The sequence below is a fragment of the Haemaphysalis longicornis genome, unplaced genomic scaffold (genome assembly GCF_048455015.1).
Source record: "Haemaphysalis longicornis isolate Haplotype H1 unplaced genomic scaffold, Haemaphysalis longicornis Haplotype H1 scaffold_10, whole genome shotgun sequence".
Taxonomy (NCBI): Eukaryota; Metazoa; Arthropoda; class Arachnida; order Ixodida; family Ixodidae; genus Haemaphysalis; species Haemaphysalis longicornis.
Window position 1 is genome coordinate 23,670,884 of NW_027526204.1, and position 18,262 is coordinate 23,689,145.

Sequence of the window (18,262 nt, forward strand, 5' to 3'; positions counted from 1 at the left end):
ATCATACCAACATCATGAGTAGCTCTCTTTAAAAAGTTGGAGATGTGTTATAACAAATCTCAAAGGTAGTAACGGAATGCTGAGAATGCACAAGGTTGAACTGCAAGTGCTTATATTGTTACGAGAGCAGGTTGTTAGAAGGCGGTGTGGAACCGGCACGTTGATGGCTTGGCCGCTCACGTACTTTGTATTGCTGTTCATGCCGGCTATGTGCGTTGAAACATCGAAAAATTAGTTTACCAGGCACATCCAAAGGAGCGAGGAATGGAACCTTGACGAGCATTTCTGTTTCCTGGCCCAGTTTAGATAGCAAGCTGGTACGTTCTTTTTTTGAAATCGTTTTTATTTTCATTTCATTCATTGGTACCCTTAGGACCGGGAGGTATTACAGAGGAGAGGGGTATTTACACGTGCAAAAATACAAACAATCCTGCACTTCTCCATCTAACAACGGCAATGATTCAATGCGAAGCTTTCTCGGGATGGATCCTTTGGTTGGCCGATCCCACACTGCGAGTATGTGCTACTCTGGAGCTACGCACCCCTTTTATTGTATACCCACTGCAACTCTCGGGTGTGCACTCCACAGGTCAAACGTTTCGGTTTGAAGTGTATGGCGCGCAAACCGGTAACTGCTGCTTGGCGTTCAGTGAGCAATTTTTACAGAAAAGCTGTATACCTCTACCCCCAATGGTTTTATTGCAGTGGGCAAAAACACCAAGGCGCCAAGACCTAAGACACCGAGCGCATGCGTCAGAATAATCAATCATACAGCATAGAGCTCAGAATTTATTTAAGGAAACCACAAAACAAGCATCGAAACCGCGTTGTGGATGATATCGAGTTTGTGAGCAACAAGACCCCCCCCCCCATGTGTTCCTAGAAAAGATTATGTTCGCACATTATCTTTGAATCCCAGGCTGGACTAGTGTCACTAAATAGACCAGTTCCTGCCCAAGACGCCGAGCGCATGTGCCAGACTAGGCAGGAACCAGCATTTGTCGCATCGTTGGGCACGCTTCTGGTGAAATGCTGTTGCACGCGTTATCTTTGATTCGCATTCTGCTCTGCGCGCAGCCGCAGAGCAGAGAGGACAAGCTAAGCCTACCAGAATTTTGGTTATTTAGACCGACGAAAACGCATAGACAACAAAATGGCGGCACCCATGAACCGTCGCAGTGTAAACAAGTGTCCCGTAGTGCGAACCGACCAAGGATCGTGCATGGCCACGGCACGGAACAATAGGAGAAAAGTGTGCCGATACTTTGTATCTTTATCTAGTGACACTAGCTGAACGCAAACGACAAGCCAGCCGAGACGACGAGAAAGATTTCATACCCTCTTCCTTCACCATTGGTTGACAACCTTTGCTAGACATCAACTTTCGCAGGGCGGGATGGCGAGCAATGTTTAAATGCAGAGCATTTCAGTAACTCACGATGTCACCCGCGTTGACGTCCGTAGTCCGCACCGCACCCCTCCCTACTATATAAAAAGAAATACTATCCGGCGCCTGGTTTCGATCCCTCGACCTTGCGGGCGGAACGCAATGTGCATGGTGCTCTACCCACTGCGCCACAAAGCCGACACAGAATGGGACACTACGAACGCGCCTTATACCGTTGACTCATTCAAATTACTGCTGACGAGCGCTCTCTCCTCAGCAGTTGCCACAAGTGCAACAACATTAACGTAACGCAAACTACTTAACGTCGTGCGCCCCCGGAAATGCTCTGCATTTGATCGTGCCCCTCGCGAGGGGGATGTTTCACTGCGTCTTCTCTCGGTCGCGGGACCCGTGGCGCCATCTGGCGGAGGCGCGGCACAACTCGTAGCACTTTCTTTGAAAAAGCCCCTCGAAAGCGAGGCAAATATGAAATAGGGATGACGCGCTTTCGAGGCAATCCGCCGACGCGGCTGCTTTGTGTACAGACTCGGCGGCGAGCGTACCGAGATTCTGGTGCCGACCGAATTCAAAAACGGTGGAGCCCCTAAGTCGCTTGACAAGGGACGACGTACCTTTCGTTTGGGGAGAAGAGCAGTGCATATATTTTGAGTGGGCGCCGGTTTGAGGTGATGTGACGCAAGGCCTCACGTCCTGAACCTCAAAATAGGAAGTTAGGCCTTACGTCTTGTGGCTAACAGATACGACAGCAGAGCAACGTAATTGCCATCCCACGTCGGCCTGTGGGTAACGGCTGTCGATGTTCACCTCGCAACATGACGTTAGGCCTATTGACGTCGCGCTGTCGCACGCCTGCGACGCCTCCTTCCTCTATTGCACAGCAACCTTTAGCGGAGGGGACCCAGCGGAGCTGTCGCCAAGCTTCGCAGGGAAACGTTTTAATTTTACTACCCTTCAGCCACAATCATCACTGTCAGAGATAGTTGGCTTTCCTGCGGGGCGTATTCGCGTTACAGACATCATCAGTGAGAACGTAAAAGCTTCGCTTTAAAAATGCAGCAGTTGATATGGAGTTATAGGGATAAGGCTCCTACTCATACAGTCTTAGCTGAATTCGCTTTTAAACAATTCATGATCTTGGACGGTTGCTGTTCATGCGGGAAGGTGATTTCACTCGAGGCGCGTGGATGGTACACTCTTAATCTGGTTTTTGCAAAAAAGTTCCAGTTATATATTTGGAACCGTGTTCCACATATCCTGAAAATTAAGTGGAACAGTGCACCACATATTTTTGCAACTAAATTATGTGGATCGGTGTTCCAAAAAAAAAGTATGCGGATCACTGTTCCAAATAAAAGGGTAGTTTAGGTTACTGGAATATTGATCCATGTAAAATGATTATGGAATTTATCCGGTGCGCCGTTCCAGGTACCTTCAGGCCAGCTGTTTATATAAAACGGTGTTCCTATAGACATTGGGAAGCTGTCTATGGGACTCCACTTTTCCAATATTTCTGCTTTCCTGTCGGTATACACCGAGGTCATATGCCAGGCTGGCGGATGCACTGGTATCAGCAGGAAACCGCAAGCACCATTTTAACACAGCCTTGATATATGACCCGCAGTGATACCAACAATTGGAAAGCAGAAACCACCGCAGCAGTGTGGTCCCTGACAGTTCCCAACAGTTGCCTATCGGAGCACAGTTCTATATAAAAGTTGGTGTGAGGCACCTAGAGCGGCACACAGTCTTCGGCTTCACCCGCAGAATCCTGTTCTGGGTTTCAGCTGCATGTAAAAGACAATCTACTAGCATTAAAATACGCACGCAACCAACTATTATGACTCATATACTGCTTTTCAACATGCTATACAACTTCCCAGGCGGCACAGAAAGTGTGCCCCAAGACCGGCTCGTCTATGGCCGCTTTCTGGCATGTCCGGCCAGCATCCAGGTTCTGGCAGCCACTGATCATGCGTTGAACGGCCAACATTCGGCAACCAGCGCTTCGGTATTTTTCCGTCCGCCCGTGTACGGACGCAGAACGGCAGCTAACCGGCTGCCAGATATTCAGTTCTCTTACGGCTGCCGATGTTGAGTAAGACAACGGCCGAAGTACGGCCTTAGGGCATCCGTTTTTTCTTCGGGAAGCGGTAACAGGCCGAAGCACGGCTAGCGACCGGCCACAGAATATGCGTATTCTTGCGGCAGCTGGTGTTCGAAAGGAGACCGGCCGGAGCGCGGCTGCCGTGCATTCGTTGTTTCAACGGTGAACCGCGCGTCCGGCGGTAGAATATTCGTTTTTCATTCGGTTAGCTGTCCTCGGCCGAATTACGGCAAGCGAATGGCCACCGAATATTTGGCAACCGGTGTTCAAGAGGAGACCGGCCTACGTAAGGTATCTGGTTATACGTCATTTTTTCGGCAAACGGCATACAGCCGAACAACGGCACGCGCCTGGGCGCCGAGAATTCATGCACAGACGTGTTTGGAAGGAGACCGACCGGTTTTTTTCTGGGGGCAGAAAAAGCCGTTAGGGAGCCGAACGACAGGGACGCGTTTTTCATCCGCTCCGTGTTTCTACGTTTTAAATGAACGAACATCGTTTTTCAAACAGTAACGAGTGTTTTCGGTGAACGGGCAAGGTGCAAGGACTCACTGGACATTAGCAGGGAACCTTTTAGGCCATCGAAATGTCATTTATTGCCACAAGAAGACTGTGCCACACCGGCGGGTGAGCTAAGCCTCCCCAGTCATCGCCGCTACCACGCCTCTGCCGCCGGCTTCGTCGACGCATCAGCTCGAGGCTATTCGCCCCCTCAAGAAATGGAGAGCATTGGAGACATCGACCCGGAAGAGATGTCCGATCCGAGATGGAGATGGTTCACCATAATAACTGGCCTTCAAGGGCGTCGAGCAAGCGGCCACCACACAGGAGCTAAACCGCCACCATGTCAAGGACTCACCACCAAAGAAAGGCATGTGCGAGCAAAAGCGCAAGTTATTCTGCTTACAATCAAACTGCGACAAGCAATGTTGCACTATGTTGTTGGTGATAAACGTAGATGAGACTCGCTCGTGCATTGGTAGGATCAACTTCATGCCCTGCACTATGTTACTTCATGGGATTTTACGACTGCCTATTTAAAAAAAACTATTTTAAATTTGCGATAACAACAGAGCCTTGTCACTGACGAAGCCTAGCTGTTAATTTAGTTCCTACGTTTGAAGGTGAGCTTAGCTACTCTTAGGGATATGACTCATTTGGTTAAACATAATCGCCAGCATCCTAGTAAACACGGATTTTGTTAGGATTTTCTTGCTCAACGCAGATTGTTGAGTTCACGCACGATCTGGCTCTTGCAATAGATAAGCTTAAGGTGGTTGACTGTATATTCTTGGACTGCAAAACCGCAAATGATGGTGTTCTATATCCCCTTCTGCGTAGTACATTTCATCCTATAAACTGAATGAATCGGTTTTCGCATTGTTATTACTATTGGCCCTATAGCTTTGTTCAAAAGTACTGTGTAGTTTACCGGGCTATAGCGAATGAACGTGATTCCGTATACCTGCAGCTTTATTCGAATTTAATAACATCCTGGTGTGCTGATTCAGAAAAAGTTTTTGGATGTTAAACAGTGTGTTAACGTGGCACCTTTACAAGAAAACCTTCATCCCAATTGAATACGTATACCGTAAATTATGCTGCTGTGACAACGGCCGAGGAATATAAATACCTAGGAGTTTATTTAGGGAGTGTTTAGAGGTTAAATAGGCAGGTTCACACCATAAAAGTTACGGCTGCATATGTTTTTGGCTTTCTGAGACGAAATTTCAATGAACCTCCATCTAACTCAAAAAAGAACAACCGTATTTCACTCATGTGCGCTCAATCTTGGAGTACGCATGTGTTTTCGTGTATCCCCACACCAAAGAGCTGGTTGATACGCTCGAAAACATACAGAATATGTCAGTGCGATTCGTATTAGGTAATTGTCACGCTCAACTTAGCATGAGAGAAAGTAAAAGTAAACTGAAATGGCATTACGTGAAAGATCACAGACGAAACCACAGGTTGAACTTTTTTCGTAATATCTATCATTCGAAAACTGGAGTAGAATGGGAGAAGTATGTCCAAGCGCCATTCTACATATCGCAAAGTGGGACCGCTAGCTTAAAGCAAATTATTAACTTTCCTTTAAAGGTGACGCCTTGCGCGAATCATTTTATTTTACATCAATACTGCAGTGTAAGTATCTTCCACGTATGATTGCATTAACTGTTTATATTGACGATTTTCATCGCGCTTTGTAGAAATATTTTGTTATTTTGTCTCATATTTAATGCTTAGTGTTATGTATCTCCCTTCTGTAATGCATGCAAAGGCAGGCAGGCATCAAATAAGTAAATAAATAAATAAATAAATAAACTTCCAGAGGCGCAAGTTTGCCTCCGACGGGTTGAGAACCCTACGGATTCAACCTTGACCAATAAAATATTTATTGCCCTATTCGTTGCAGTATGCAAGGTTTCCTGTATGCATGCTACCATTGCTATGTTATTGGTTTGAAACAAATTATGTAACTAATTTTACGCCTTTCCTTGCGTGAACACAGAGGGATACAACTGCAGCCACCTGACGCAAGGCGTCATTCGCAACGCGTCTAGAATTTTTTGAACGTAGTGTGACATTAGAAGAAAATTAAGTTCTTTTAGACTATTAAGTGGTGTGGACGTATACTCATGAAAACAACATTAAAATAGATTGAAAATGAAAGTACCTGTTCGCTCCTTCTTAGGATCAGCCCTGCGCAAGATCATCAGAAAAGTTGATCGAGTAGAAAATGTCTTTGCAAGAAAAATGGGCAAAAACTGTAGATACTTTTTTGTGAAGGAGTTATATTAAATGCGCCTGAGTGTTTTGTTGAGAACCAAAACGCTTGGTAAAGGCATTCACGCCGGTTTTATATACAGCAAAATTGGTCAAGCAACTGTTATAAAAATAGTTTATGTAGTCATAGCATGAAAGTGTTCCGGAATATTGCCCTAAAAGAAATTGGCTAGAAGCGGCGCAATTTATCTCTCTGAAATTCAACCCACTAAAGTATGCGCCCTCCGCCGCCCCCCCCCCCCCCCCCCCCGCCTTCTCCTCTTTCCCCGTTTATTACAGGTAAGCTGCCCCACAGAGGATATCAGGACCTGGACAATACATCTATTGAAGCTCTACAAAGAACTGAATATTTTCTGTTTTCGGCAGTAAAAGAGGCACAGCAATTAAAGGAACGACAATTTGTGAGCACTGTTAAATAAATGAATTTTGCTGTCAACTGAGGCTGGTAATTAAGCAAGGGTGCGCTGAAAGCTTGACGGCTGGTGGTTGCGCGCGAGCTCATTTTGATGTGGCTGCATTGGACCCAAAATGCTGGGTTTGTGCTGCTTCTGCATGCACTGCGCGAATGAGTCATCTGCTTGCGCGACATGCAGTGACCGGCCTCAGTACAGTTAACGTACTGTGGCTGAACTCCAATGCCCGTAGCACGGCCGTATTTCCGGTAGCTTTAGTCCGGCTGGAGTCCGACGACCGCATCTCGGCTGTAATCCGGCGGCCGTACTTCGGCCGTACACGGGTGGCTTTGGAACGGCCGGAGCCCTACGGCTGGAATCTGGCCGTATGACCGTAAGCCGGTCGACTGGCCGACGGACACTGGCCGTTGGACAGCCATGGGAGTACGGCCGTATACGGCCAAAAGGCCCACATTTGGACATGGGCCGAACATGTCTGCCGGAAAACGGCCGGACAGAAAATCACCGGCAAAAGTACACCGGCCTGTTTTAGGCCGAACAGTCCTGTGCTGCCTGGGTTTATTGGGTGTTAGTATGATACATTTCAGATTTGAATAGCTGTCTATTTTAAATTGCACAGAAAATGACAAACGTACAAGGAATAAATACCATAAAGATAACACTAGGCTCCAAGTGGCATTTTCACATATTCACCTTTACTCAAAAACATGGTTAATAAAGACGGTATTAGGGGCAACTGCTTCACAAATCAATAGACGTGTGCGTCTACGGCGGCACTGACACAGACATTATACAACAGTGAGCATCAAATATGCTGTCTTATCAGATAAACCAAGGTAATTCAAAGGCGGAATGACTCATTGCGCTTGCCATACTATGTTTACGCCTAACTGTTTGGGAAAATGCAGTTTGCTATTAAATTGTAGGGAAAGGCCTAAAAACAAGCCATACACGGTTGTATTATCACAAACCTACAACACTGCAGTGCAAGAGTTTAGGAAAACAATGCTCGAGCCAAGAATAACGATAAAACATTTTGACACGAGAGGTCACATGTGGCAGTATGCCACCATTAAAACATGATTATTAAAGATACTAGTTTCCTGACACCAGACGAAATTGTAACATCAAACTATTTGTAGGGAAAATAGACTTTATGAGCGTCCTGAAAAGGCCTTTGACTTAAGGCACGTTACTTGCCCAAACAATTTGTAGTTGTTTAAAATAATTCATACCAAGAAATCTCACAAAAGCCAGCGTGAATCTTATATAATTTTGCAAACCAGGTAGCTGGAACCATGCCACACATATTAAAATTTAACAAGCAGACTAATTATATACGTCATCAACTCAAGCGGGAACAAGTCAGACATCCTTGAGAAGCAAACAAGCCAGCGTTGAATCATACAGGTGACCAGTTTTACAAAGCAGACTTGAAAGCATTTTTCCCAGCCTCAACGTTTTACCTTAGGTGAAATTCACAGTTGCGTGCTATAACCCCCCCCCCACCCCCCGTCTTGCTATCAGTGTAATTGTGACCAAAGCCCTGCTTCTGCCAAGCAAGAAATGCAGCTTTGTTCAAAGAAGAAAACTTGTTCAAGCCAAATACGCACATTTTCAATTCTTCTAGGTCATAGGTGTAAGCTCACATCCGGTACTAAAATTTATCAATGAAGGCGGAAGCCATCTGCGTAAATAATCACTGTCACTTTTGCATCAGCAGCAGCACTGCCATGAAAAAAAATCTGATGAGCTACACTTTGATAATAAGGACGTTACAATGCGGTGCCATGAACTACCCACTATAGATTCAAAGGCAGCCTGCGCATTGTGCCAATGATGAAAAATAAGGCACGACTTCAGTGTTCAGTTGACATGAAACTTGCATGTGCCAGTAACTTAAACCTCTTCATCTGATTTCACCCCCTTCATGCCTTTCAAGAGATACTTTAACCTCTACCAATAATTTAAAATCCCAAGTAGAGCTGAACACTTCAAGTATTTCAACAGAGACTCCAACTAAAATGACACTAGGCCACTGTCAAACTTCTCATGCTTTCCAAGAACTCCCTGCAAAATTCCCAAGAACTCTCCAAAGGCACACAACCATATGAACATGATGACACGATTAAAAAGATGACATATGCGGCGAAGAGGATGACCACATCCTGAAGTGACAATGCAGGCGGCGAATCCGTGATGTGTTTCTTGCGGGCAATATTGATGCCGCCAGTCCCTTCTCTCAGAATAACCGGGCCTCGAGAAGAGTTACTGCTCACCTCATGTACCTTCAAGGAAACAAGAAAATTTTGTTACATGGTTGCTTTAAATGAGCGAGTTGCTTAGGCCTTTTCGTAACACAGTAATTGATTTAAAATCAGTGATTTCTTGGGTTTTTTTCTGGGAGTGCTGTTGAAGGTGAAAGTGCGCTAAACAATGTCACCACAGACAATTAATGAAATTGCCCTGATTCTGGAAAGTATCCAACTTTGCTGCCTCGGTATCCTGAATATTAGGTTTTTTTATCCTTGAGAGGTTTCGTTTATAATCAAATAATGTGCGCGTGAGACAATAGCGTGCAACTAACCCGAAAAGATTCAGTACCGCTGACAGGTACAGCAATCGTCAATATACAACTAAGCAACACCACACCAAAAGGGGACATGCAAACTCGAGAAATGCGCGCACCAGCCACTTTCTAAACAGCACTAGCTAACCTACGCAGTCAGAAATGTCAAGCCGACTCCGACCCACAAACACACCGTTCCTCGCATCGAACAGGCAGCGGAGCGGCACGTTTATCGGACGCAGTGATAAACAAGTCAAAGAACAACAACCGTTACCAGAACATAAATAAGCAGCACTGACCTTTTTTGCGCCTCCCGGCAAAACTTCACTTCGTCGAACAGTAAATACAGCCTGAGGACATGAAGAAATCCGCAGTTTCACGCCACAACCAAACTGGTAACCGTTCCCGCCAGTCTGACCGACAGTTCATTTAGTACATCAGGCGCATAACGCTAGCAATCGAGAAAACCGCTATAGGGACCGGGCGGCCGTTGTATGGCACCACCGTTGCTTCAGCGAACATCGCCGCCCGTGGCGAACCGCTCGTCAGTGGAATGCCGGTGGCGGTCAGCGCAGCGTAATTGTGCATTGCTTTCTGCCGTTTTTCTGTGGTGCGGCTTGCAAAGCGTACGTAACCCCACGTGCATTTTTCAGATCGGTAAATTTTGAGCGTAAATGTGACGTTTACGAGGCATGCCATGTGTGTGATTTACGCCCATACTCAGTATTTACAAATAGCAGACGACGCTCAATGCGCCAAGCTGGAAGTCAAGCTGGAAGTGAAAGTTCGTTGCTTCATGCAATTTTTTGATGCCTGCATGCACTTTCCCGTATCCAGGAGTATACTGCAGCTAAATACTCCCACAAAGCCTGTGTGTGCAACCGATCTAGGAATGCTGCGGCGCTGGTCTTGGGCAGTTGATGACGAAACGGCGTCGACGTCGTGCACAAGCGAAAGACAAAGTTGGGGGTGTCTTCTAAGATGTACATCACAACAGAAATTTTGATGGACGACGCTTCCGTAACTTCATTACCTACGGCTGAAACGTGTTTAATTTCACAGAAATGCTCTTACTACAGTCATCGGGAACCGTTGATAGAATAAACACCTCATGACAGTAGAACGTTATTGCTTGTCGTGGAGAAGCATTGCTTTACAAGAATTGCAATGGTTGCTGGCTAGTTGGTAAATGGTTTTTCAAAAACCAATTCCCGCGTGGCTGAAGGACACAAGACAGGAGGGTGCCCGAAACCTGTACTCAGCTTCACAAATGAATGCTCTGGTCGGTTTACAAGCTGCCACCTACGCTTGAAAAATCATGCTCACCTTCGCCTAACGACGATGAGGGTTTATCGCAAAGCTCTATCGTATGGGTTTCCTTGGTTGCCTTCTGGATTTAAACTTTGACTAGTTGAGCGTCAAATTTGACCAGCACGTAGTTTGGTCTTTTGATCGCAGCGTCTTTGACTTTGACCATTTCCCATTCGATTGCGCAGGAAGGAAGCTTTACGTTCAACCATCATAATCATTAGACGGAGAGCTAGATGATTTGGCTGTTTAATTTTGAACTTACTTGCCCCTCTCTCCAAATCTAAACTTTGTCCAGCGTGTCGGAAATGTGTCTGTGCTGGAGGACTCGGGCTGATGCACCCATATTTGAGGCAACTAATCGCGCATTTTTGGTGTCTTCACCAGGCATTACACATTTTTTTTAGGTACTCTGTAAAGAATACTTAAGCATTAAATAACACCGGCTGATGTTAACGCTGCCACATTTTTAACTATCGGTACCAGCCTTTATTCTACGCAGGTGGTAAAAAGGGAAGAGGAGGAGGGATGGATGGTTGGTAGCTTGGGCTGTTGAGTTGGTGAATAACTTTGGCTCTTGATAAAATGACCACCACAAATGTGGGATGTCCACTTCGGCTTTCAGGCTCGCATGCTGTCACAGTGTTGCTCACCAAAACCGAAGGCATAAAGCTCACGGTTACAGAAAGTGTAAACTACCGCAACATTTCCACGGTTACACGGTAATCCATCTTCGTATGCAGGTATGTAAAGCACACGTATCGAGGTATCCCAGCGCTAAGGCTGGCGTGGAAACCGTAGTCATTGAAACCAGTGAAGATAATTTAAAGTGGTAGAAATTAATAATATTATTTCTAACAGTTTTATTCCTATTCAGATCGCGCGGAGCCAGGCGCAGAGCGCTGCAAAAAGCGCTCGTGTCAATGTAGCCCTATCCCAACCTTAAAAGCATCCAATAAGTTTGCGTAGCCGTTAGTTCTTAAGAAGAAAATAATACTACTAATGGTAGTTTCATTCGGACTCAGAACGGGTGTAGCCTAGCGCCGATAGCTGCAAAAAGCGCTCATGCCATTGCAGCCGATACCCAACTTTAGAATCGTCCGACAAGTTTACGTAGTCATTACTGCATCTAAGAACCCAACACATCTGTCTAGACTTTGTTTCACCGCACATAAACGCTCACAACACCACCAAAACATCCAAAGCACCGAAGCAAACACGACAAAAACAACGGGAGGCTGTGTAGTCCAATGCACCGTCTCATTCCAGTGACGACGGGAGCGCCAAGTCGTGGCGCCACCCATCCAGCTGCCCGGTCCCTATACGCCTCGAGATTCGCGATCGCTGCGCAGCCTGCCGCCGCTTCGCCGCGGCGTTTGCGGGATTAGCGCTGCGTGGCTGATAGGTGGTCGCAGTGTTTTGGTTCTCTTTCGCTTCTCTTTGCCACTCCGCGCTCTAAACAACTTGTTATGGTGACGTCTGTAAGCTAGCTGCACGTTTAGGGCACTTAAAAAACAGCTGCGTCTTGGTAGACCGCTCTAACGCCAAGAAGAGCTACCCGGGGGCGGTTATGGGCGCTTCTTGGCCGCTCTTGCAGGCGTCGGCGACGGGAGCAGCATATCACCGCTGTCACCTTCGAACACGTCAGCACAAGTTAATTATATTTATTGCCGCCTCGTTTAGACCTGATATTGGCACTGAAAGAGGTTGGTTCGTTTTGCAGCGCAGACAACAAATGCGGCTTTGCTTCGATATGTACGTCGGAGAAAAATATATTTCGGGGATGTGATAACCCAAAAGCTGACAAAAACTTGTGCCTTTTATGGGAATATAAGCCACGCGAAAATGTTAAGTACACTCAAAGGCTGTGCATTGCCAGATATGTGCCCACTCATGCCTTATAGTAAGAACCAAGGTGTATGTTAATGAAACCACGGGAAAATGAATGGTCTGCAAGTCAAAAATAAATAGAATAGTCGTACGGGAATGAAAAAAAAAACCGAGTGCAGCTTCTGAAATGCTTAAGACGTTTGTTTGAGCAAGGTAGTATTCACCAGACCAACTAGATGCGAAATTCACTGATATTTCGCTAGACATTGGGGGGGGGGGCGGAGGGTTGAGGAGGAGGACGCTCAACTATCGTTGTTTACAAATGCGGAGCGAAATCAACGAATGAACGTTTTAGTAATCACGCACAAGCTGCGTGTTCACTTTTAGTTTGTTTTTCGCCTTCAACGAACGGCTGATCACTCGGCGGACGCATTTTTTGAAGAATACAGGGTAGGCAGTTCACAAGCGATACGAGGTGCCGTTGGAAGAGTTGATTGATTGGTTGCAGGGTTTAACGCGCCGACGCAACGGAGACGATGAGGCACGCCGTAGTGGAGGGCTCGGGATTAATTTTGACCACCTGGAGATCCTTAACGTGCGCCGAAATCTCGTACACACGGGCTCGTTAGAAGAGTGTCGTATCTGATAAGGGTCCCTGATTTCGGTTTATGCTAAATTCTGCAGTCTCCCTGGGTCATATGACGATGTTTCGAAGAAGAGTTCGGTCACGGACGCGGATTACTCTATAAGCCCATCTTCGCGCTTCTCGTGGAGGATAAATGTAACAGATGAATCTTTACGAGCGCTCACCTCGGGACAAGACGACACAGCACTAAATTTGTCGTCGTGTGATGGCTCCGGAGTGTAATTTTGCATTATCCATCGCACTTCTTTGGTACAATCTTTGTGAAATTTATGCCGCATTGGCTTGTTCATGGTACTGATCGACATCTGATATGTGATATTGGCAGGCGTAACTTGCGTGCTGTCCGGTATGAGTGCTCCGCTGGATTTTGTAAGTGCACAAAGTCGATTTACATCATTGTGTGTATGGCCGCAACATGACCATCGGAGGAAACACTGCTTCCGGAGACACTACCACTAAATTTCAGGGCAGCGGAATTGCAATCAGCTACATGCAAACGATGGCTTCGGGACGCCGGCCCATGACACACGACCGGCGCTCATATAGATCTCACTATGATCGCGTCATAAACGTTTATACTCTGCTGAACACACCACGCTTGCAAACGGAGTGCCTGCTCCACGTTATTCGGTATTTCGAACGCGGACAAACGGTGAAACGCTGTCTTGAACGAGCCCCAAAAGCAACGGCGACAGAGGGAGCGGGCCGGGGACTCCCGCGCCTGCTTTCGAAACGGGCCGCTAGGGGGAATTCAGTGGCGCCCCTTCAGGCCGCGCTCGAGGCGTATAGAAGGCCACTGGTTGCGCTGCATGCGGACGAACCAAAACTAGCTTCCGTAAACGTTGAGACGTAGGGGCGCTACTGTCGTTAAAACTGCTCACGCAGTCCCGTTTTTCCCTCATCGTCGTTGTACCCGTTGTCGTCCCACTATACCATGCATCAACGCAAGCGGCGCTGCCTTGTATTCTTTCCTCCATGCTGTCAACGCATGCGCACGGCATGCCGCACTGAAGTGGCGGTCGTTTCGTAATCGTTTCGGCCAACGTTTTCTTCCTCCGTGCCTTTGGCGATGCACGCCGTGGCCATTGACCAGTCCGCGGTAGAGATCACAAGCTCGGCACCCTTGATCGCTTATATTTGCTTCGGAAAATGGGAGTAGGACTCTAAGCAGACGTCTACGCGGCTCTGAGGCTGGAAAAAAGAGCTCAGATATTAGCCAATTTAACACGTTAGTTGGGCTAAAGTTGTTTCTCTCCGCGGGCCGTGAGCGCGTGCAGTATGTGTGCATACACTTTGATGACAGCTTTATTTCGTTCTTTGCAGTGAAAACAAAACGACGCTTCTTTATTGACTGCGTTCTCTTGACAACAAGTCTTTCCAATACCAATAATATATACTGCGACGCTCTTTGATACCCACGTTATAGAAAACTACTTCCGCATAGTGAATCCAGTGTGATTACTCGCTAATTAGCGAGTAATAATACATCTGCCTGTTTTCCAGCAGTTTTTCTTCATGAAAACCAATAGTGCAGGAAAAGAGCAACGGGGGGACCAGCAGGAGAAGGCAGGTCATTCGGTGAACTTGAATTAGTACGGCAAGTAACAACGTTAGGGTAACACTGCGAATTTTCGCGATACTGCAATGCATAATTTGAAATAAGAATGCCATTTCAGTATAAATATATAGAATGTAAGGTACATGCCGCGGGGTAGATTTAGTTCTCCGGGTTTTGTGTCATTCTCCTCCTGAAAAGAGGCTTTCGTTTTTGCTTGTGAAAATTACTAGACGGGACGACACAAAATACAAAAACTAACTTCTAAGCTTATAACTTCATGCGTAGCATGATGTGTGTGGTGTAAAATGTGACGCAGTCGGTTACCATTATGTATGTAGTCCATCACAACATAAGTAACGTGGACTAAGTACCATTGAGCGCGTACTACACCACAGCGAGATGATGACTGAGTGTTGAACAAAAACTGCCGTTTCTGCGAAGCTTTGTAAACCAAATGCATAAAATGTAATGGCCTCAACAAGTATTTCGTAATGAAGATGTTCACAAAAGCAGCACGAATTCTTCAGCGCTATAGCAGCTATGGCTTTGCCCGAATGGCATATGGAGAAAGGGAAGACGTTTAGTCCTTCTCAAATTGAAGTCACTGGTGATTTTGTACTTGACGCCTCAAATTAGAAAAATACGATGTTCACGAAAGTGGTTTGGGTGCCGCAGAACACCTGGAAATGGGTTCCTGCAATTTCTTCTTTTGCCTAAGATATCCTCCTCTCGACATTTTTAATGCTTTGTACGGCGTTGACAAAAAAGTGGGATTTCGTTTTCTGTCAAAGAACATCACTAAAACTACAGCTTAGCCGTATATGAAAGTTAACTGCTGCAAGGCAGTTTCACAGATGTCGGCGAAGTTCATTATATTTTATGTGCGGTGTGCGCGTGTATATTAAACGCGCACGTGCATCTTGGGTCAAGAAGCACCTAATATATATGCGGTTCATTGTTCCAGTTGATGCATGAAAGAGTGTATACTTCACTGCCGTGCACGAGTTATGCGGAACAAGACACGAGCAAAAAATATACAAACGCACTCTCCCAAACCGTTTACTGGGACATAAGTGGAACAGTAACCGGAACCGCCGACATCGCATGACCCCATTTTTTCGGTTCCAGATAAAGACCACGAACATAAAGAAAACAAGCTGACGGTTCCAGATAAGATCCACCTATATGCCTCGTTCCAGTTATTTTTTCGTTCGGATCCACATAAAATATATGGATCACCCTTTTTAACTGGAACTTATATGGAACCAGATTAAGAGTGTAGGAATGACGTATAGCAGGGATTTGTTCTGCATAGTGGCCTTCCGACCTTGTGACGATAATCTAGACGAGCTGAAATGTATTCTGGTAAATGGGAATGGTGATATTTTTTGTGAACAAGACACAGTCGAAGAATTTAATGGCGAGATGCTGAAGATTGGAATTTCTGACTAGATTTCATTGCTGTTATGCTAGCGGTGCGGCTATAGTTAGAAAGAATACATTGGACAGAATATTTTGTACCATTTAGACTGAGTGTATTAGGTTGGTATGTACAGGATCCCAAACAGAGGCAGCGTATTCTAATTTAGGAAGAATCAGCGCTTTGTAGAGGTGAGTTATAAGCAAGGTGGAGCTTTAGCAAAGTTGCGACTTAAGGGTCCAAGCATTTTGTTTTGCTTTCGCAATTATAAGTTCAGTGTGAATTGCCCAATTTAAATTACTGGTTGTGTTCAAGCCTAGATATTCAGAGCTAGAAACGGTATCCAATGTTGAAAAATTGAAGAAAAGTTGGACATTTCTAGGCCCCCACAGCTCGGCTTCGGGGATCCTCAGTTCTAAACGGTTATAAGGGTCGCCTCAAGGCTTTTTCAAGATCACCGGGTCGCAACGTTCTGCTTGGGTGAGAAGGATAATGCAAGTCGGCTGGCACAACCACAAGCAACGTCGTAATGAAAAAGTCCTGCCTTGCGATTATGGCGTCAGTTCCTGTGACGTAATAAGCTCAATTGGTTGGGCGACTGGTCGTTATTCAGAAGCCATGACCAGGACCCCTAAAGAAGTACGCAAAAGGCTTTGCAGCTTCAGTTTATCCTACACCTTGATGATTTTGTGCAAGAAAGGAGAAAGAAGGACATGTGTCGCACTCACCGTCCATTTTTATTCTTGGTGGGAAACCTGACCAATCCTCCTGAAAGAATATGGCTCCCGTATTACTGCTTGATTACAGCGCGTTCTTGTGGCTTCGCGTGAGAGAGGATAAAGAAAAACAGGGCAGTTGCTCGTGCTCTCGACATGCAGCTTGTGGCCGTCTCGTTCGCAGCCTTGCACTTCTGTCTCCCTATCTCTCAACGCCGTCGTTTCCCTATCTCTCAACGCCGTCATTTACACCTAGGACCGACGTCTCTAACATGGGTAAGTTTCGGGGCTTCAAATGTGGCAGGGGTAACAAGGGGTGGCATCAGAATAGATAGCTGGGGCGAAGTTGAAAAAGCGCTGGATCGTCCCCCGCTGCTGAACTCCTTGAATCCTCTGGTGAACTCTGCATGTCGAAATTTCCCTCCCCGTCTTTGACAGCGTCGCTTAAGATATCTACAGGTGGAGCAAAGAGTATCTTAGTTGTTAGGAGCACATGAATGAGGTCTTTGTCAAATGCTTGTGGCCCAAAGCAGCGGGAAACTTCAGCGTTGCCCGAAGCAATACCATCAAAGAAAAACGATGGCTTAGTTCTCGCGCTCGACTCAAATGTGGTGTTTATATTTCAGTGCGTGACGGGTACCATACCTAATGTTGGGAATAATGAAAGCCGTCAGGGCTGCATACTTTTCGCAACGGCTGTTCGTACGAACGTACGCACGCTTCAAGAGCGAATGAGGCTGACGAATGAGGCTGACTTTTGACTCTCCATGTCACCTCTCTGCTGTTTCGTTTATTTGCGCTGTTAGCCATAGTTTAGACCGCAGCCACCACACCCAGCAAGAAGTTTTTAAAGGATATAAGCCCCGATTGTACCGGATGGCGCTAAGCGCATGCTCCCTTTTTCTCTGTCACGGAAACACACAAGCACACAGGCACAAAAACATTCACGGGACTCTTCTCCCTCGTGCCATACGTGCACTTAAGAAAGTGAGGGAGAAAGAGATGTGCACCTCACTCGCAGTCGCGGAAGTGTGCTATTTAACTTTGCGCCCGAGCACTTTGTTCTGATTTCTTCCCGGTGTGTCATGGTCTTGATAATGGTATTACACTATTAAAAATCGCCGCAGATGGGCTTCCCCACAACACTCGCGAACGACCAGTCACCTTGACCAAATGTGCAAATTTGGTGAATGACGAGGCCCAGCGTGCGATTACAGCAAAAAATAGTATCAGCGCTGTGACAGCAGCGCACGCCTTGCGCTGTTGTCAGAGCGCATATACTATTTTAAAATGACCCTGCAACATTTCCGATAAACGCTTTCATTCTTTCCTTCGCACCTGGAAGCCCTGCGAAAGCTGTAGCTATTGCCAGCCCGCAGCGGCACTGCGTGATTTGCTCGTCGCAGCAGATACGCCTTGCGTGTTTACTTTGCTTTTGTGGCTTTCTTTTGAAGTGGCTATCGAAAACGTTCGTTGGTGCAATTGAAGACCCGCCAGTAGCCG